Raw genomic sequence first — 23,149 nt, 5'->3', positions numbered from 1 at the left:
ATTAATATATGACTTCTGTAATACAGACAAGGCAAAATGACTAAGCGAAAGATACAAGCACTGATTTTAGCATGTGCACACTTAAAAGGAGTATTTCAATTACACACAAATAAGACTTTTGATTTTTGTGATGTTGGAAGTTGATATTGCTTCTCTCAGGCACACAACCAATAAAACTTTTCACCAAAGGAACTTTGACATAGTGGGTTTCATTCAATGTTCTCTTCAGAGCAGACCCATTGAAATGAACAAGCATGACTAATCTAGGACCATTAATGTTAGTAAGTAATTAGTAATTTTAGTAACACTGGATACAACTCACTATATTTAATTAATTTATAGTATTTGTGTCCTGCTCCTCAGCCAAAAAAGGCTCTCACAGCGGCTTACATAAATTCAAAACAAGACATTCCCTATCTGCAGGCTTACAAGCTTTGTTTTATAAAAAAAAATAAAAAATACAAGGGGAAAAAGGAAAATCAAAACTCAGGCACCAATTTCTAGACCATTGTTCCTGTATTGACCAGCTGACACAGTTCTGAGGCAGGAAGGTAGCTGATGGAGCTGAGACTCCAACAAAGGCGATGGAGTGAGCTCTGCTTCCTCTCTCCTGTTGATGCAGTTTGATGGAATGGCAGCCCTCAGGTGACATTTAAGGAAGGAGGCAGCCTGATGGAGCTGGCCTGTCCCAGCAGAGTCAATGGACCATTATGGTTGTGAGTCTTGGAAGACCTGCTCCCCGCCTTGAAGGCCTTCTTCCACCTGGCTGGGGTGGGTGGGCCCCTGGTTGAATCCAGCTACAAAGTCTGATACTCTTGGGCTGGGGTATTGTTTGGTGAGGTTTGTTTGGGGTGGGGTGGCGGTGGTTGCTGTTATTGATATCAAATTTTTGGTATCTTTATTTTGTATATTTATTATGATTCGTTCATAATAACTGAGAATTGATATTCTCATAGCACCACTTGCCAGGCTATACAGCAGACGTTTTTTCCGGAACCAAAACTCAGATACAGTGGTACCTCAGTTTTCGAATATAATCCTTTCCGGAAGACCGTTCGAGTTCTGAAACGTTTGAAAACCGAAAACTCAATAGCTGGCAGCTAGGCCACAGGATCTTGCATTCAGCAGAAGTCACGTGGCATGTTACTTGAGGGTTTATGGCGTTTGAAAACCGAAATGTTCATCAATGGAGATGTTCAAATACTGAGGTACCACTGCACATAGAAAGTTGAACTGGAAGCAGATATTACAAAAAAATGAAAAACATGGGGCTGCTGCTGAAGACACTTGCCACTCTTGAAATGCGGGGGAATAATGAAACAAATGTGTGTGTTTTTAGCTGCACCCACCCTGCCAGACCTGGAAATAGGAGGCAGAGCTGTTGATAAGTTGCTGGAGTCATAGCACCCCAGTAGGCTCACCACTGGTAACTGCTCTGGTCACTCCAGGGAGCAGGTCTTCTAGGACTGACAGGCCAAGATATTGCAATGGTGTCCACCAATAGTATCACTTGTACAGCCCAGTGCACAAATTAGACTATCTAAAAGCATTGTGAGCTGCTTGCTGGAAGCAGGGGAGGCAGGAATGTGACAATCTAATAAAAATTATGGGAGAAGAGGAATGGAATGAAATACACAGGAAGATATCAGGGCTAAATGGCTGGCACCTAAACTAGAAACACTCCACACTGCAACACTTTGTTGCAGGTCCCACTTGTTAACTTCTAATAGACATATTTTACCAAAAACAGTGATTTATAGGTTGTCACAAAAAGAGAAAGGAAAATATTTTTATGGTTCTCGGGTAATGACGTCAAAGCTTTATGTTTTCTGTGTGACTAATTATCGGTTTTAAACTGTCAAGAGCTACAATTCCGAAAAGCAAAATGAAGAAAATGTTTTGGCGCCACTTTCAGTTTGGAAAACAAATACGAGAAGTGAGTCGCATCAGTTCAGGGCATTTTCAAACATCACAAACCTTCCACACCACCATGTTATATTCACTGCAAGCCTTTTAAACAATTAATATTGCAGACTGAGTTTGTTACACAAACGGGAAGTTGGCTCTCAGTGGCTGGAATGCAAATTCACAAGCCTCTGGTGTACAACCACCTCCAAACAGGGAACAGCTCCTAGCCAACTCAATCCTTGCAAAAACTGCAAAACTCAACACCAGAAAAAAAGCCACAAAATAAATTTATGTCCAAGGCAGTCAGTCAACGGTGTTATGAAAAGGGATCGCTGCACTATAAAATACTTTATGGCAGCTGTTTTATAGATGCCAAATAATTCCAGCATTACACAAGGAGAGGACAGAGGTATGGGAAAGGCAACCCAGCCATAGAGCTGGTAACTTATTTTTATTCCTGCTCAGCGGCTGCACGGCGTTCTGGAAAATTACAGAGAAAATTCATGGACCTATAATCACAAATGCCAACTATCATTTGACATGCTTTTAAAGCCTGTCAGTATAGCATTTTTTATATATATAAAGGCAGTTAAGACTGTTCTTACTCAAAGGAGCATAAAGAGAGCTCTGCTGGAACAGCTCACGGAAGGCCATCGGGAAAGTAACAAATCTATTTCCAAAGCCATTTGGGTATTCTGGCAAATGTGAAGGCCTTTCCAGTGGTGACGCCCCAGTTGTGGAATGCCCTCCTTTCCCCTCTTTATCTTTGTGGTGCCAGGTGAAAGCGTTATTTTCCTAGGCACTGTATATTTAACTTTTAGTGCTTTTTCATGCATGTTTTCAATGGTGTGATGTTTCTGGTTTTCTCTCTTCCATTTCCATTGTGATCACCAAGTCACAAGTTACCATTTGCAAAATTGTATTGCTCAAAGCCTTGTTCAAAGCAGCGTCGCTGACTGGTGTGTGAAATCAGCCATGGCTACTACATCTTCCTAGCCCTCTTTTATACAGTGGCGGCAAAGTTCCAGTTGCCATGGCCATGCTCTCTGCATTTGGGTTTGGGCAGAAAGGGACTGCCTACCCAACCAGTCAAGGTAGCCAAGGGAGTTTAGACACAGCCATTTTTCTCTGCACCAGGCACAGTCACAGGCAGATGAGCTAGTGGGCTTGATGCGCACTTCTTTGCTGCCATGACTGCCACTAGGTAAGCTCCATGATGAACCCTCACCAGTGTTCAATTGCATTCGACTGCAGTTTCCCTCCACTCGCATTCGAACCGTCTCTCAGCTCGTTTCCTCGCTCTAAGTTCTGGAGTATACTAAGGAGCCACAAAGCAGGAGAAGGCATATTAAATTATCTATGGCCTTTCAAACTGTGTGTGTTGGGAAGGTATAGCTTTAGTTTGTTACTACATTGTGTCAGGGTGGATTTGATTTAAATCAAACAATTTAAATCACAATTTAAATCACTAGTCAGTAAAACTTGATTTAAATCTCTCTTTTTTTGTACAGCAAGACTTATTCTTGCTGGTATCATCTTAATACCGTGTTTACAACCAGATAAAGGTTTCATTTTTGGAATAATAAATGTTCAGAGTAGTTTTTACTGATTTGGTCATACTGTTAGAAATACATAGATAATTATGAAATTATTGTGAGGTTTAATAAGTTAACTGTTTATATTTGGACAACTTTTCTGCTGTACTTTATTGGAAGGAGAAAAATAATCATTTCCTTAATAACAACTTAAACAATTTATTTAACTAAAACAATAACATTATAGCATATGTATCCATGTTTTTTAACTCATGTGGTTAAACAATTTTTTTAAAAAAAACTTTTCTGAGTTTTAGCACACATGAAAAACTTAAAACAAATCCTTATTTCCTGATGAATAGCCTTTGGACTATAATTTAACTTAAATAGAAAACTATCTTTAGAAATACTTTTCTTCCAAAAGCATTTTATTTTAAAAATCCGATATAAATTTTAAAAAATCTGATTTTTAATTTTAAAAAAATCATTGATTTTTTTATCCACCCCAAAATGTGTATTTTTGTGCTTTTATATTGGAAGCCGTCCTGTGATCCTCAGATGAAGGGCAGTATAGAAACATAATAAAATTAATATTTGCTGTACCTTTATGGACCTACCTACACGTCCTTGTTCATGCCCAAGTGAATACACAAAGGCTAGGTTTGCATGTAACACCAAACTGTAGCTTAACAGATTGTGTGTACAAGCCTGACGCATTTCTTCCTCCCCTCCCCGCCTCCAAGATAACCACAAAGAGGAGATCAGAAGCTTTCACTTCTGTTTTCAACTTAACCACATTTTAGTGTTGCTTCTGAACTTGAAACTATGATTATTAACATTAACCGGTTCATTGAAAACAAGCCAGGATCTTTAACCAAGGTTCGACCTTCCAGCAAACCATAGTTATTACTAACCGCAGATTGAGTGGGTTCAAACATAATGAGAACTGTGGTTAGTTGAAAATGGGAAGGTTTTCACCCAGCCATAGCTGTCAACTTACAGATTTGAAAATAAGGGACCAGCAGCCTTGAAAATAAGGGATCAGCAGCCAAAATAAGGGATTTTCCGGGCACAGGTATGTTCAACTTCTGAGCCCCTCCAAGCCAAAGGCAGAAAGCCCAGCCAGCAGCCAAACGAAGCCTCATCAATAAGGGACAGCAGCGGGACATGGCGCTGGGATAAGGGAATGTCCCGCCAAATAAGCGATGTTTGACAGCTATGCACCCAGCTGGAAACTTTGAACTTTGATCGTGCTTCTTGCTTTCCTGGGTGGAGAATGCTGGGGGTGGGTTAGAGCTAGTTTACTGTGCAGAGGGGAAATTAACACTTTCGCTTGCAGCCCAGCCTTCATTATTAACATGTGGCCTTCAGAACGTTGCCCAGAATGGAACACAGCCATCAGTCTGAAAAGGTTCTCCTTCCAAGGTAGACCGAGCCTAAGAATTCCACAGCATAAGGGCACTTCACCATCCTATCAGCTTTACTGCTGCCATTAAGTTATGTGGCTGTGAAACAGAATACAGTAGTACCTTGGTTCTCAAACACCTTGGTTCTCAAAAGCCAAAAACCCGGAAGTGTTTTGGTTTTTGAACGTTTTTCATAAGCTGAACATCCGATGCGGTTGCTGGCTATTGTTTCCGGGGCACCTGCACCAATCAGAAGGTGCGCCTTGGTTTTTGAACATTTCGGAAGTCAAACGGACTTCCAGAACGGATTAAGTTTGGCGCTTTTGTTTTCGCTATTTACCGGTATTTTGCGTTTTTGTTTTTTAGGCTTTTTCGGTTAATTTGTTTTTGTGACTGTGTGGAACCCAGTTCACCTACTGATTGACTGACTGATTGTGTGACTGTAGAAATGGATAAAAGCCCCCCATCCAAACAATGACTATTATCAGTGCAGGTAAGAAAAAAAATTTAATTTTAATTTTTATCAACTACAATACTGTCTTATTTATGCTAATCTTCTCTGTATCGTTCCAATTTTAGTATATGTGCTGCCGAAGCGAGCACAGCTGTCTTATTTATTTTATAGTACAGTACATTGAATATTGCTTTCATTTTATGGATCAATGGTCTCGTTAGATAGTAAAATTAATGTTAAATTGCAGTTTTAGGGGTACTTTTTAAAAGTCTGGAACGAATTAATCCATTTTGCATTACTTTCTATGGGAAAGCATGCCTTGGTTTTGGAATGCTTTGGTTTTGGAACCGACTTCCGGAACAGATTGAGAACCAAGATACCACTGTATGGAATTGGAGCTCATGAGCTCTGCTACAAGGCCTTGCCCTTTTAAGTAAGGCACAAACATGGCAACTGCAAAGCACAGTCTTGGACGTCACTCCATGGGTCTTCTATAAACTAATTTGTATTAGAAGGCAGCAGAGATTATGTCAAAACACAAAGGAAGCCATGAGTGGAAACAGGAACAACCTCTGAATGCTGGATACAAAACTAATCACTAAATGTGACAGAGATTGTGAAACATTCTGCAAGGCTTACTGTATTTGGGCACATATGAGTGAATCAAAGTTTTGGCTATTAGGCAACACACATTCCTGTGGTGTTTAAAAGAATATACAAAACGACATTACAATTTTTCCTCTCGATCCTGTCTTCAATCAAATAAATGCATGCCACCTTTTATATAGCATTTATATAGCAATTAAGAGTAGAATATATTTGAACTTGTTCGTCTTCAGAGCCACTATGTGAAACAGAATAGAACATTTAATTTTGAAGAGGGAAATGGAAGCCATTAAGTAGTTAACTGTCCTAGCAGAATCCAACTCCATGATGGAAGATAAGGTGGCTGAAGTGGGCAAGCCCAAAAACCCTCCAAAATCTCTGTCCACTGAGACATACTGACAAGTGATGAGATTTGAACAGATCACAGCTGGTAGTATTTGAATAAAATAAGAGTTTAGTTCCCATTTTAAAATATTTGGAAACTTCTTCCCACATATAAACTATCAGTTATTTGCTGTGGGTATAAAATATAATAAAAGTGAATAAATAAATCAGCAGCTGCCTTCACTGAATTTGTTCACCAGATGGCAGCAGGAAGACGATATTGTGGAACAAACAACAGCTTCAATGTCAGATCTACATAGAAAATGAACTTGCTGGGTTCTGTTCTAAAAGGGTTCCCGATAGTTTTTGAAACAACACACTGAGTCAAAGGTCACTTCATCTCTGCAAAGAGATCCTGGTTGAACTTCCTGGAAAACCAAGGTGGTATTTCCATTGGTCAGCCAGTCCCTGACATCAGAGAGCTCATTGTCTATGTATTCTTTAGAAATCCGTCATACTCAAGGAAAACCATTTAGTTATTCCGTCAACAAACGAAGACTTAGTTTACAGAACATATAATGGGGCCTTCTTGACAGCAGAGCCCATGTTATGGAACAATTCCTCGTCCCCACCCAAGGCCAACACTGTTTCCAGTTTACAACACCAGATTAAAAATGTATATATTTTCTGCCAGGCGCTTTGGAATTAAGAGTGGGCCTGCTTTCTTGAGTACTGTGTATATTGGATATGAATTTTACACTATGTACAGCAGATTTTATAAACATTTCATTGCCAATTTTATATATGTAGCCAACCCTCTGGTAATTTTTAATGACCAATGGTGGACTATTGAATAAAAATAAATAAATAATCAAATTTCACTTAATGCAAATGTATGGGAGTATTTCTCTGTGGGCATGGTGAAAATAACACCCTGCAATCGATGCTAGTTCCTCCCAACTGCCAAATAAGGCCGCTGAGACAAGCACACATGAGGAATTTCACCAGGGAAAAAAGTCACCCTCTCCTAATTCAGATGCTTATTTGACTTCTTACATATACACACCCTTCAGAGCCATTGGGAGAGAGCTTTCTGTCTTTTTCTCGTGGTTTGAATGTATTGGATTTGGAAGAATTCTGAATCTTGAGGTGCCTCAGGGGGACTTTGGATGACAAAAGTAAAGCAAGATCAACTCAATGTGGGGAGCCCAAAGTGCTTCTGTTGGTATTTTTAGCGTTTGGTTGTAATTAGTTTAAAAGAATAAAATGAGAATTCCCTGGATGCCTAGATCAAGGTATGGGGCAAGTATTTTTTAGTGAGAAAAAGCCCCAGCAGAAATTTGAAATCACAAAACTTCCAGCAAAGTAAAGCATGGAAATATGGGCTGTTAGACTTTTTAAAATTTCTTCCAAAGGCTGTTATACCTTTTACGTTTCCCCCCCCAAAGTTCCCCTTACTTCACTTAGCAAGAAAAAGAAACCATGCATTTGGGAAGTTAAAAATGATTTACTTACAAACTCTTCAAAGGTGAGATTCATGTGCTTTTCCATAAAGCAGCAAGAAAGGAGAGGCTGTGCAACTTAATTTCAAAGTTCCTAAATTATTTGTATAAAAGCACAAAGATGGCTTGCTAAAGAGACACAGTCCAGGCTTGTAGCAACCAGCCTAAACATCCTTCTTGGTCAGTTACATGGTGAAAAACAAAAAGAACAAAGGCTTTTGGCAGGACCAGTGGCGTAGCGTGGGGGGTGCCAGGGGGGCCGGCCGCACCGGGCGCAACATCTGGGGGGGCGCGCTCGCTGCCTCCGGAGTCGCCGAAGAGCCTCGGGCGCAGGCTGTAGCAGAGCCCCATGTCTCGTGGAACCGACGAGCTGTGCGCGCGCCCGGGCTGAAGGCGTCCGGCAGGCAGCGGCTGTCAGGGCAGCGGAGGACGTGCCAGGCAGCCCCTCCTCACAGCCCCGCCTCCGCTGCTGCTGCTGCAGCTGCTGGGCCATGTTGCATTTTCCTCGCCTCTCTGCCCCACTCCTCCTCCGGGCAAGCGGCGTGGTTTGGGCGGCAGCGCCAGCAGCAACTCGACTCAGATCGGCAGGTTAGGGGTTGGGGGGGGCGCAAATTACTTGCCTTGCCCCGGGTTAGGGGGCGCAAATTACTTGCCTTGCCCCGGGTGCTGACAACTCACGCTACGCCGCTGGGCAGGACTGCTTACTCTATGGTCCTCTATGAATTAACTAGAACTAAGCACATTGCTGATATGAAGCTGGTATTTATTCCACAACTTCATGGTGTCTAAGTGACCCAGATGCTTAAAAAAATGCTGCAGGCAGCACCTGCCCAAAGCACCTGCTTTTAGCATCTCCTAAAAGTGAAATTAGTGGGAAATGGTACGGTGGGTCAGCAGTACTCATCAGACCTCCAAGACAGCAGTCACTGATTAATACTAGCAAGGAGAGGAGTAAAAGTGAGGTTGGGGCAGCACAAATGCATCAGCAGGGCCAATAACTGCTTCTGTTGGTGCATTTATACTGTGCCAACTCCCCAATGCCTCACTCCTCCCCTTCCCAGGAAGCAGTCAGGGGGTCAGGTGTGTGCTAGGGCTGTGCAATAAATCGCCATACCATTGTATAGATGTATTGAAATAACATTGTGATAAATGTTTCAACAGGGCAATATATCAGTAAACAACCGCTGGTGAAAAAAATAGGGAGAACCATTTTTATTTTCTGGTGGTGTTTATGTTGTTGGTTGCCCCTAAATAGCTTTCCTACATCTTAAAAAGGAAGGGTTGTTTTGCTTGCCTGCCCTCCCTCCCTCCCTTTGATAAAAAGGGCGAGATTGGTGGGATGAGGGCTTGGGGGTGGGGTTCTGTGGGGAGGGGTAGAGGGGAGAAGATATAGCTGGCTGCCTTATGCTGAAATGGGACATTGGGTACTATGTGAGAATGACGGGGAGGGTGTTTTTCGGTAAGCAGTGCAAGCAAATGCATGTCTACTCACGAGCATGCCCTACTGAATTCAATGAGGCTTACTCCCAGGAAAGGAGATGCAAGTTTAGGTGAACTCAGTGGGGCTTATGCATGCATAGATTCCACTTAGACCTCTGAGTGGGGAAGCAGATGCAATATGACTAGTAAATCAATTAAACTACTCTTAAATGAGTTGAAAATGTATTAAATATATTATATGGAAGTTTATTTAATATTTTTTATTAAATTTCCTACTTCTTTACATTTTAAGGCCGTTGACCACTGCAGGGAGCCTCGTCAAGGCCCTCGGCTGCTGTGGGAAAGCGCGGAACACCCTCCGCCACTGTGGGGAGGTATGGTGGGACCCTCTGCCACCACAGGGATGCGCAGCAAAGTCCTCTGCTGCTGCAAAGTACAGCACACCCTCCGCCATTGCGGGGAGGTATGGCATTACAAAGGGACTGCCCAATGTATGGGTCCTTTTGGACCCAGAAGAGGGTGGAACAGGGGTGGGGGCATAACAGTTTTATGTGTGCTTCGCTGACTTGTGCGGTGGCCAGGAAAGGAACCCTCACACAAAATGGCCGCAACCTGTACTGTATTGCAGTTCAAGGACACATTCCAGCCAAATAAAAGAGGGCACAGAGAAGGACTAGTGAAGGGTACGGCCTGAGAAGAAATGTTGCCAAGTGATGATCCTGAGGGCCTGATAGGGAGGGCCTGGTGGGCCACATTTGTTGCGCACACACCCGGGCTACTTCTGTCTTACAGTCAACATAAATATTTTGGTTCTTTTATTTGCTTTTTTCTACACAGTACTACACATACTTTGAACAGCCAGTTGCTCCCCCCACTCCATTGTCCCTGCTAGCTTATTTTTTAGAACTGCAAAAGTATGTAGAATCTCTCTTAAAATAACATGATATGTGCACAGTTCACCACCTCTCATTTCAACTAAACACTATTTCGACCTTTTCCTGAAATTCTGAGTCCTACCAATGCTAGCTCATTTTATGCATATGTGTGTGTGTGTGTGTTTTAAATTTGGAGTGCTTATAATATTGGTCAGGAACATAAAGCAATAGGCCTGCAAGCACATGGATACCACATGAGCTGCTAAGTTACTGAAACAAAGAATGCTTCACAACACACAGCTAATTTCTTAACTTCCCAACACTCACATGCCCGGCAAAACTATATATTTTTAGACAAAGCTGAAATAATAGCAGCAACTAGAATACAGAAGTGAGGAGGGGGTAAAGTTTAATGACCCCTTTTGAAGTTTCCCTAAAATTGCTTTATGAAGAAAGTTGCATACCAATACAAGGCATGTTTGTAATATTAACAAAACGAGCGGTAACCCTTTGAACGATGCACACTTGAGGCTCTGTATGTAAACACTCCTGTTTGTGGTTAAAATAACATTCTCTTGAGACAGGGATGCGAATTGTGTGGCTCCAGATGGTGTTTGACTACAACTCCAATCATTCCTAACTGTCAGGAGTGAGCAAGCAGTAAATCACACCGTGCAAGTTGGAGTTAACTCTTTATTACTAATAACAAGATTGGTATGGACTTTCGAGAGTGTCAGGCCTAATGAGCACAGCAGCTCAGGCCTGTGGATCAGTTGCGGAGACTGAAAGTCCCTACCTTTGAGTATCCTAAGTCGCCATTAGCTTTTACAAAGGGCTGCGTTTTAATGAATTGTGAATGAATCAGTGTTAGATCAGACAGGACTTTCCCTGACAATGGAGTGAACAAAATAGGCTGTACCTGGGAGTTGTCTTGCATATGGACAGGAACCCTCATACTCTCTCCAGCAGCACCTTTTATATTAAAAAAAGGAGAGCTAATATATAGTAATTAGAGACTTTGATATCAGAATTTTGCTTTCTGATTTAAAGTAAATGGGAAGTGAAATAGAACTGGTTGGGAAATGATGCAACACATAAGCACTAGAAAGATCAAGACTTGAGAGTACTTTGGCTGGCTATTTCATGCCAGAAACCTTAAAAGGATTGATAACCTGACAAAGTGAATCATTAAAATTGCAAGGTTTAAATGGCAATACCGCCCGCTTAGTATTTCACATTCTTGCTCACATGTAATATAATAGCGTTGGGAAGAACCCAAAGGAGTATTCAGTTCAATTGCCTGCCCGCAGACAAGACCAAGTACAATATATATCCCCCTTTTTAAGGATAGACAGATGCAGAAAGGATACAAATTCCTTTTGAAAATTTCTTTCACAGAAAACTTATCCGGAGAACAAATTTAACAAGACTCCAACCAAAGTTCACTGAAGAACAATACATGCCAAAATACATCTTCCATAGTTCCCGCTCGAAACATCTTAATGAAAAGTTACCAAATCTAGTTCCAAAACATCTTCCCCAACCAGTGATTCCCTTTCATTCTGCTCAAGTTTCAACACTGAGAGAATTAGGCTACATTCCTATACCTCAGGTTAAACCCCATTGAATTCAATGAGACTTCTGAGTAGACATGTGTAGGATGGTGCAGTACATTACTTAATTGTTCTGTTTCTCAGTTTTGAAGGTCTGTAAGATATTAGCCTTTCGATGTGGTAAAACTGGCAGGTCCAGTACATCTGCTATTTCTGCCATCTTTAAAATGTACCGGTAAGTCCTTAGCAATCTGTCGCTACTATGCTTTGTTGTCTTAAAAAAAGACTGTGCACATTTAATACCGGACGAAGAAATCTGAAAATTTTAACACCTAGAGATATAGCACTACCATCTGGATATCTTTAAAATTATGCTTATAAGGAGCTAATGGTTCAGAGTTTGATCCTAGCATTTAGAAATGTTAAATACACCTCCAGTATGCACAATTAAATTGTCAAAATAGAAGAAATAGAGCATTCAAGTTCCTAGGTTAGGCCTTGATTTATGGAACAAAGTTTCACAGCAGAAAGACAAATAGAAAGATTAAATATTGCAGGGCTTTTTAAAAACAAAACAAACCAAACCAAACAAAAGACACCCCACCTTCCCCTCTATAATTTATATCGATCCTTTACTTAATGCACTCAAGGCAGTACACACAATGGCGATAAAATACCATCACACACCAAGAACAATGGATTAAATTCTTACAGAGGAAAACATTACAAAAGCCAATATGGTTTGCTGAAACAACAGAGGCACGAACAGGCCAAGACAGATCTTTCCCAGGAGGCTGGACACCAACAGTCACAGCAGAGTTTCTCTATCAGGATCCTATTTACTAACCACAAACTCATTCTACAAAAGTAGATCCTTATGTAGCCAAAACAGCCTCATCCATGACTCAAAGTTGGACTGATGGTTACAGGTCGTGGCTAAGAATGAGAGACCTTAACCATGATCCTGAGTTCAGACACAGCTATGAACCATGAGGGAAACATTGAAACTTGGACTGGTTGCGCATGAAGACCCCCAAGACCTCCCAAAGAAAGACACAGTTGACACCAATATTAGCTTAAGGTTATTGGCATAATTTTGGCCACAACTTTATTGAATACAGAATGTGAGTGGTTTGCTTAGGCATTGGTTCGACTACCGGTACTTGCACTTACACCACTGGCAGGGAAACTGACAACTGGACACCGGCAGAAGTCAGTAAGGGTAAACATACTGCAGGAGCATTGGTCCTACAACAGATGCAACCTCACCCCAAAATGCTCCCAGGTGCTCTGGTGTGGCCCTAACCCCTGGAAGGGGATTGGACAAAAGCATGGCAAGCACCTGGATTCCTTTAATGGAATACCCTATCGCACATTGGGAAGGGCAGGTGTGACAACCTCCCCTCACCACACCTTGAACCAATGCCTAACCGCCAAACCTTACAAAGTTGTGACGATTTGCTATGCGGCAGGCAAAACCCAAGTGGCACCAGCCAATCAGCCAAATAGGAAAATTCCTACCGGGCCCCTGTCCCAAAAGCGGACGACCCACGACAGCATAGCAAGGTCATAATGAACCCTAAATATAGGGAGGGTGGGCGGGTGATGCGATGCACGAGGCGCTAAGAGGAAGCTCGACGCAACGTGCAGCAGTATAAATAGGCCCCCCAGCTGCCAATTCTGTCAACCCCATTGGCCAGAATTACCCCAGCAACCGAGGGACCCAATCGGGTTGTTGTGGCTATCCAAATGATCCCACCCACACAGACAGCGTCTTCATGGATTTGTAATAAGAAGACGGGGCCTTGCTGGTTAACGTGACCCTAAGAGCAGGGCTTTCTTCAGCTGTAATTGCCGGAACCTCTCAGGTGGGCGCCACTGCCATTCTAAGCCAACAAGGAAGGTGTTCGTGGTGAGTTCTGGCACCTCTTTTCCTAGCAAAAAAACAGCACTGCCTAAGAGAGAGCAAAGCTGAAGGACGCCAACGCAGAAAGAAAATTAAAGGGAACAAGAAAAGACAAGGGCCAAGTTCAAAGATGGAGAAGAAACCACCACAGCCACACCTAAGGCACAAACAGCTAAACGGCAGAGATAAGGGAGATAAGCCCAGGGAGAAAAGGTAGGGCACACACCTTGAAACAACTGAAGGGCAGGATCCTTGGAGCACTAACATCAACAGAAGACTTTTCTTGGGAAACGGCGCAAGTATAAACTGCATCTGTAAAACGGAATGCTGCAATGACCAGCGGGTATGCAAGTTAACTTGGAGGACTGGGCCGAAAACAAAGTCAGCTTATTACATTTTTTAAAGGTCATGTCCCAATTTAACAAGGCGTATAACAGACATGGCCCTCAATCCACAAGCCAGTTAAAAGCCAAAGCATTTGAACTCAAGCCATTTTAATACTCCAGCCAAACACACATTTGGTTGGACGGAAGCCACATTGATTTCAAAACTAATTCACTTCTAAGTGAAGCATGCTTACGGATAGCAGCGTTGAAGCATGATCTCCTTCTCCTCCAACTTGGTTGGAAGGCAAAGAGGAGGAGTCCTCAACATCAGCAGAGGAACCCATAGAAAGCAAATAGATGGTCCAGATTCCCTTGCTACATGCAAATGACCGCTGCATGGTGAAGGTGAGGGCATTATTGTGGCTCCTAGGCTACACCAAAATAGCTTTATGTGGAATACATTTTGCAAGCAATAGCAGGGGCTCTTCTGCCCTGACCCGGGCATTTGTGTCCATTGTTGGGACCACAGCAAGAAGACCCATGTACCTGCAGCAAGATGGCGATGGTAACTTGCCACCCAAGCCTACGTCTGCCCCAACCTTAACCTTTATTAATACTAAGCCAAGTTTCTATCATAACCAAGGTTTGAAGCTGGTTGACAATCCATGGTTAAGAAGCACAGCTAGCATGAACATTATTTTATGACAGCAGTCCAGAAGTCACCCCCAAATGTAAGGAAATGCGGTGCTCCACAGCCCAGCCTGGCAAGCCAACACCTACAAGAAGGAAAATCCCATCAAATGAGAGATACGGGTAGCAATGGTCTTGATGACAGCTACAAATCCACTGTGTCGCTGGACCAAAAGAGAAAGGGAGCAATTGTCTGGTTGCCGTGAAACTAGGGGCTGCACTTCCAAGTCCAGAGAAACCTTTGACAGGGGAAAGGGAGGTAGACTACATGCACATTTAAGATCAGAGATGAAACAGACTTGGGAGGACTCCCCCCACAAATTTTCTGTCCAAGCATGGCAAGCTGTGGTGGTTGAAGCGTGCCAGTTAACCTCCACCTTTTTCCTCCTGATTTCTGTGTTATACCTCTGTAATATTTTTATTTCTTTCAACAATTTATTTAACAGTGTAGGTTCTAAGTGGTATACAGTGAAGAATAAAATCAATTGAGATCAGCCATAAAATCAGCAAAGCTTACTTAACACGTCTGGTGATTTTTTTGTTTCAAAAGTCTTCAACAAGGAGGGGGCCTGCCTGATCTCACAGCCAGGTTGGTCCCACAATACTGAATGCACAACTCCTGGTGGATGTGAGCCAGTGAGTATGAGCCATGAGGGACCATGAACAACAACTCCCTGCAAAACCCCAGCGACTGGGGCAGGGATATAAGGTCTCAAGTGGCCCTTAAACCAAGCATAGGCAAATTCGGCCCTCCAGATGTTTTGGGACTACAGTTCCCATCATCACTGACCACTGGTCCTGCTAGCTAGGGATCATGGGAGTTGTAGGGCAAAAACATCTGGAGGGCCGAGTTTGAGGAAGCCTGCCCTTAAGCATCATTAAGATGGTGATAGGCTGGGGAAGAACTGCCAGCACAGAGGAGCAAGTATGAAACCCTGAGGCTTCCCTCCCTCAAAACCGCCATTGCTATGTTTGAATTGGAGCCACTTTATTATGGTACAACTATGAATTGTTAATTTAAACTTAAGCGCTGTAATCAAATTTGCAATGTACTTTATATCAAATAATAGATGGCTTGTTAATGGACTCCTTTGAGCCGTCTGACTTTTTTTAAAAAAAGGGATTCCCTCCCCTAAGCAGCAAACTGTTCTAGAAAGGATCATTCAGCTTGAAGTTTTATTGCCCTCATGTGATATACCCACGCTAAATGTATTCACTAAACTCATCTCTCCTTCACACTGATCTCTTCTCAAAACATAATTGAGAACAGTCATTGTGTGATGGAATGGCTGCAAAAAGAGATCAAGCAAGTTAACCATAGTCAATGTTTGTAAAATGTATTTCTATGGTTCAGTAGAACAGCAAAGGCCAGCAGGCTGGTAAATAATTATTTTCCTTCTGCACATGTTACCACAATAAACACCAACCAACAGGACAGGAGATGTATGCAGGCACAAGCTACGTCAAGCACACATGTTATTCAGCATTTCCTACAGGGGCTGTCGTGCTTGTAGCCATTTTGAAACACAGAGCCTGATTTCCTCCTTCAGGTCATTTTGCATAATATGGCATCCAAACCTAAAGAGCTGACAGGGGTCAAAAAGTAGCTGCAGCACTAGTGGTGGGCTTTCTTAGGAGTTCCACCAAAGGAACTGCAGCCCATGACAAGGCTTTCTCTGTGGCAGCCCCTAATTTGTGTAGCTACCCGTCGCTGAGAGGTGCATCTAGCATAATTATTGTACAGCTTCTCTATGCTGAAGAGACACCTTTGGCGACTGTGGCGAGTCAATTTTTGTGGAATCAACCTCTCTTTTCTCTACCTTTGCTATTCTCTTTTTGTTTGGATCTGTTTCACTTGCTTGCTTTGCTCTTAGAATTATAGGATTATATTGTTGCAACCCAAACTGGGATCTTATGGCGAAAGGTGGCCAAGAAATCCAATCAATCAATCAATCAATCAATCAATCAATCGTTCTAGAAAGCAGGGCATTCAGATCCAGGGACATGTGGCCCGATTTCACATTTTGATAGATATGGGCATGATACAAAAGTGAAATCCTTTCACATCTTTTCCAGAACTTTACTACAGCTTAAAATATGACACGCACAACCCTAACAAAAAAATTGTAGCAGTAGTACAGAGGAAAATAAAGAAACTACAGTTAGACTTCTCTGCTTACACAAGGGCGGGGGGCATCTTTTCTTAATATTGCTCTGAAGTTCAAAGCAACTGTCTGGTTAGAGGGAATATCAGTTTCCCCAGGAAACCCTGCTCAGGCATTTGCTCTTATCCATATGGAAAGATGTTTCCTTCCAATGGAAAAAGACAGCACTGTTTACTTGCATGCAACAGCGAGTGTATTTAAACGCTAAATATAGATTGGCAAGGAAGGAAATATTAGTCAACAAAAGCTAAAAAAAAAATTATGTACCATGTCAGATGGTGTAAGCTTTGCTGGAAAACGGCAGTGAATATGAAACCCCAAAGGCTCTTGCTGGAATAATGCCAAAGTGAAAGATTTGTACATTCCAGTGGAGACTCAGTATTTTTTTGATATCACAGTATTTTACAGGGAGCATGTGTACTTGCTCTGACATTTGTTTGTTTTTCAGTCTTGGATACTGAAATGTGCTAGCTGTGGAGTTGGCTTAATTTTCTAAAGTAAGAATAGCTCCCCATTCCCTCCAGTCCTAAAGCTATTGCAATGACCACAAATTAGTATAATGTACTCTTTATTTTAAAGAAGCACTTCTTATTTTAAAATGCTTCCATTCAACTCTCCTGTCTCACAAACCAGAGAAGAGAGTTCCAAATAACCTTCGGTTTAGAAGTTTTCATCTAGCAGCCTAATAGGGTTTGCTCCCAATATGTTGATCTCAAACTACACATTACAGAATTATTTTACCGCACTCCCACTTATTACAAACTGAGCCTGTTTATTCACTTACCCTGAGAAGTACACTTTTCTTACAACCAAACATAAAATTAACAGCCCAATCACTGGAGGCACAGTGAATAGCCACCTAATGCAGGCTCTTAAAAAACAGTTTTTGTGTGATCTACTTGTGACTGTTCACTTCTGAGTCCTGAACTCCCACACTGCACAAAAGTATATCCATGGCACAGCCACCAGTCCCAATCGCTCCTATGCATCACTCAGCTGATGATCTTCAATGAATTACACTTCCAGAGACTCGCGGCTGAAATTAAAAGGAACTAAACACTGGCAAAGGAAGAACTCGTCAAAGTGAAACAGGAATGAGACAAACATTCAATAAGTTTTTGTCTCTATGTTTGGTCATCCCCAGGGGTCAGCAAACTTTATCAGCCAGGGGCCAGTCCACTGTCCCTCATACCTTGTGGGGGGCCAGACTAGATTGGGGGGGGGATGAATGAATTCCTATGCCCCACAAATAACCCAGAGATGCATTTTAAATAAAAGGACACATTCTACTCACGTAAAAACATGCTGATTCCTGGACTGTCCGGGGACCGGATTTAGAAGGCGATTGGGCCGGATCCAGCCCCTAGTTTGCCTACCCATGCATTAGGGGATATTTTTCGAATTTTAATACTGTATGGAAGTCACCTTGTGAGATTAGCTACCTTTAACCAGGCAGAGGGACTTCTCGGTGGTGGTGCCCGCCCTGTGGAACACCCTCCCATCAGATGTCAAGGAAATAAACAACTAACTGACTTTTAGAAGGCAGCCCTGTTTAGGGAAGTTTTTAATGTTTGATGGTTTATTGTGCTTTTAATTTTGTTGGGAGCCGCCCAGAGTGGCTGTGGAAACCCAGCCAGATGGGCGGGGTAATAATAATAGTAATAATAATAATAATAAACAACAAAAACGGTTGTAAATATTCAAAATAAATCACAGCACAGAAGAGCAACTGAGATCTTCCCTTTAATGCTAGGACCACTAAAATTCCAAGCATTTGATCACCTGGAAACCCAACAGGGGAAATCCTATGCATTCTTACTCAGAAATAAGTTCCACTATGTTCAATGACACTTACCCAAAGGTAAGACTAAATGTTGGAATCTAGGAAAGCTGAGTTATTTCCAGCCCTACATAACGCAAGCCACCTAGAAGTTTGACCTGGGCTCCTTGAAAACTGAAATGACTTTTCACTCCTGCAATCCATGCAGAAGTAGTTGGCTGGGTAGTGGCGCTTACCTGAGCTCCCTTCCTTGGCACCACTTTCCGAGAGAAAAAGGGGAAGCTGTGAGGCTACGGCGAGTTCAGCATGGTTTGCCAATCCTGTGCCCGTCTAATCAGTATGTTTGCACTGCACAAATCTCACTCCTCCCAGTAACCCAAAGTTATGCCGGGCCGGGGGCCAGGGACGTGCTACTGCTCCACCCGCTGCTATTGCATGGATAGTAGGCCTGAATAACCATTTCAGAATTCCAATAAAACATGGAAAAACTGCTCTCGGACTGTGTAGACAATAATGAGCAAACTGGACCAATGCTATAAGGTATAAGGCTTCCTAGGTTCCTTGAATCTGAAGGCATTTGTGTACGGCCAGTGCAACTGCTTAGCTATGGGCAGCCATACTCCTTAGCTCGGACTTCAGCCCACACCCATCACTCAAGCAGTACTTGTGGGAGCTCATGCCCGCGATCAAGCAAAAAAGAGCTGCTACTGCTATTCAGGCTTGGGGATCTGCAGAGACAGTCTCCTGTCCCAGGAGTTTCGGATGTCAGTTTGAAACACTGCAGCAACCATGGCCGTACCTGGGCTTTCTACTCCAGACTCCTGCTGGTCGCTGAAGCAAAGAAAAGCAAGCACTTGCCTCTCTCCTTAGAGCTCATGTCCACTGAGCTTATTCCCTCAGCGGTAATCCCAATATGAAGGTACCAAGACTGTGTCGGGCTTGCCTTACATTTTAATAGGAGTGAAGCTGTATGTATGGAGCACACAGAAAGCTGCCTTATGAATTGCTTAACCCAGACAGTTGGTCCAGCTAATCCCCACATCACAGTCTCTATGGGATGGAGTTCAGAGTTTTGGCATTGCTTCTGGATGCTCAGCTGGCAGCTGTGGCTGGAGTGTCATTGCCGCAGCGACACATGCCTCAGTCACCTTTCCGCGTGGCACAGGGCTCATGTGGGACAGATACTTGGGCATCAGTGATTTCAACACGCATGGATACATGGTGCATTGTGCACAGTTCATGTGCCGCAAACAAAGTGCACATCTGTCCTTGACTGTGGTGAAAGTTATAGCTGTGCACATATTTCAGTTAACGTTGAAGCCCTGTCCACACACAATGTTTTTCACTATCTCTCCACCCCTGTAAGCACTGAAATCTATAGGATTTAAGTGCTTAATTCAGTTTGATCAGCTCCAAATCCTTGATTGGCTTCAATTGAGCCTAAACGTGTTTCATCTGCATTTACTTGCACAAGGAAGAGGAAGCAGGAGGAAGGGAGGAAAATATATTTAAACCTGGCTATTAAGAGATATCCTGTTTTTAATAAGGCACTCTATATTCTTCTTTTCGACAAGGAAGTGCATTTTGTAAAGTAACATTTTAAAACTCTACTGGAACTACACTTTTCCCATTAAGGAAATTTCCAAACTAAATTTTAAACTACTCTTCTGATAGCACCAAATCCCCTCCCTCCTAAACAGTGCTAGAAACCGAGATATGAAAGCGAGGAGCTAAATGGTGCCTTAAACCTAGGTCATGGGCACAACAACAGAATGTCTAGGCCCACTTTATTTTGATAACAAGAATATTAAGCTGAAAATGAATGAACTGCAGCTAAAATATTATGTTCATTTTTCACATGCTCTAGTCCTTCCCCTGCCCACCCCCCTAATATTTTTAAGAGGGTCTCTTCTCCAGTCTTCAGATATGAGCTTGAGGTGGGGAGGCAGGAAAAGGTCCTCCTTTCTTTCCGCTGCAGTTTTAATCTGACAATTTAGGCGCAGTACTGCGTCCAGAACTCAGAAACTGCTTACAATAATGAAATTCCCTGTCACAAAATGCGCCGACAACATGGGTAGGCAAACTAAGGCCCGGGAGCCGGATCTGGCCCAATCACCTTCTAAATCTGGCCCGCAGACGGTCTGGGAATCAGCGTGTTTTTACATTAGAATGTGTGATTTTATTTAAAATGCATCTCTGGGTTATTTGTGGGGTCTACCTGGTGTTTTTACATCAGTAGAATGTGTGCTTTTATTTAAAATGCATCTCTGGGTTATTTGTGGGGCATAGGAATTCGTTCATTTCCCCCCTTCCAAAATCTAGTCCGGCCCACTACAAGGTCTGAGGGACAGTGGACTGGCCCCCTGCTGAAAAAGTCTGCTGATCCCTGGCCTAGAACAATGGAAGTTTTGAACACTGCTCCTAAATTAACGCCTAGATTCTTGGCTTCTATTGCAGCCTTATACCCATTTACATGGCAGTAAATGTATTTTTAATCTTTGTTGGAAGCCGCCCAGAGTGGCTGGGGAAACCCAGCCAGATAGGCGGGATACAAATAATAAATTATTATTATTATTATTATTATTATTATTATTATTATTATTAAGTCACTCAAACGTACTGCTGAGTAGACATGCATCACTCTTAGGAAGATTCAACTTCTAAATCTTAATCCCAAATCCATAAGAAGATATAACTAAAGAAAATGAGAAATGCTGGTTATTTTGTTAATTCAATATACCAATATTTACTTAGTTCCATTTGACCTTTCCACCTGCTATTACAGATATCTGTAGCATTAAAGTAAATACATTTGTGTATTGTTGTTAGAAGCCGACATTTTGTTATTGAAAAGAAAATCAACACATACCTTAGTGGGTTTTTTATCTGCACAAAAGAGGATCTTAAAAAAAGAAAGAAAGAAACTACATTTGTTGAAGCCTTTTTCGCCATTAGTTCAGAATTAAACTTGATCTCAGACCAAACCAAATAATTCTGAAAGAGGCCCAACATGTGACATTTCATAAATACACCCACAGCAAAAATAACTTACAGAGGCTCAATGTGAGAACTGTTAGGCTGCCAATTGTTCCAGAACTTGGGAACAACTTTGTATTTCAAAAGAAAGGACCTACACAGACTAGAAAGCTAATTCAACCACACGACCTTCAGCCACCATAACATTTTGGACAAATGCTTACAGTTGCACGCTAAGGTACCACTTTATAGCTAAAATCCACAAGAGAAGGCAATATATTTAGTGCAACCATGAGCAACTCCTTCAGATAGTCAACATTTAAGGAAGGCTTTATAAGATAATGATGATAATGATGATGCATAGCAGCCGGAAGTGCACTGCATTATCCCATATATCAGTAAGGCTGCATTTCCATAAGTGAACCCTCTACATCAGAGACAGGGAGCTAGTGGGCTAACCTCTCATCAGCCCCAGCCAGGCATGGCCAATGGGCAAGGATGATGGGAAGTAATGTCCAACAACATCTGGAGAGCCACAAGTACCCATCCCTGTACTACAGATATAGACTCAGTTTCTCCTTGGGAGAATAAAGGGAAGTTGCCGTCCATTCATTTCCATGAAGCTGGCCATTTAGACCACCCTATCGGAATCACTGGAGCTTTCTATGTCATTCTTAAAAAGGAAGGAAGTTCTATTTCAATTGTGCAATAATTAATTGCACATTTACAAACTCTGATAAATCTCAATTCATTGTAGAGGGTGCAGCTAAACCCATGATTTTATAGGTCATCTTGCACAAACTCTTTTCTTCCCATGGGTTGACTTTTGACAACTATAGAGCAATTATGGTCACTTTTTGTTTTTAATAGGTTGTCCTTCTATCTACCTGTTTTATTTACATTAAACAAATCAGTTCCTGTTCCCGGTGTCACATGATTAAAAAACAAAACTAACCACAAACACACACTCAAAATAGCAGTTATAAAGGCAACACTATATATATAAAAAATCCACAACAATTAAATCATCAATTAAAACATGATGCCATAACTGTAACAACAGAAAACAGCTATTTTACAACTGGAAAACCAGTCTCCCCTCCCCGCAAAGACCTGTGTAAATATATATGCTCCTATCTGGCACTAACAAAATAAACAACGACGGCACCATTTGTACCTCAAGGGGGAAGGAATTCCACAACCGAGGTGCCACCACAGAAAAGGATATGGTCCACAATGCGCTTCTCCCAGCAGTGAAATTACAAGAAGAGCCTGTCCTTTATCTCTTCAAGCTCTGCCAGGTTGTTATAGCGGGAGGCCCTTCCTCTAGCATTTGAGCTCCAAGTTGAGTATGACTAACATTAACACCTTGAATGGGGTTCAGTGCAGTGCATATCTATCAGAACTGGTGTTACATGAATGCCTTAGACCAGGCATAGGCAAACTCTGTCCTCCAGATGTTTTGGGACTACAATTCCCATCATCCCTGACCATTGGTCCTGTTAGCTAGGGATGATGGGAGTTGTAGTTCCAAAACATCTGGAGGGCCGAGTTTGCCTATGCCTGCCTTAGAAGCACTCGGGATTTTAGGAGCCACTGCAGCCTCTCAACTGCCTTTAAGGGTAGCCCCACACAGAGCGCGCATTACACTTTTCTGCTTTTGGGTGCTGCTGAATGGTGCTATGCGCTGCCTCCATGCTGAG

The 23,149-nt window shown here is 42.3% G+C and overlaps 1 protein-coding gene across 4 annotated transcripts in view; it reads right to left on the bottom strand.

The window, feature by feature from the left end:
• INPP5A (inositol polyphosphate-5-phosphatase A) overlaps positions 1–23,149 on the bottom strand; it is a 232,379-nt gene that overhangs the window by 185,178 nt on the left and 24,052 nt on the right. The gene's annotated exons all lie outside the window — the stretch shown is intronic.

The sequence above is a fragment of the Podarcis pityusensis genome (assembly GCF_964106645.2).
Source record: "Podarcis pityusensis genome assembly, chromosome: 5".
Classification (NCBI taxonomy): domain Eukaryota; kingdom Metazoa; phylum Chordata; class Lepidosauria; order Squamata; family Lacertidae; genus Podarcis; species Podarcis pityusensis.
The sequence above is the reverse complement of the archived record's forward strand: the minus strand, read 5'-3'. Positions and strand labels throughout refer to the sequence as shown.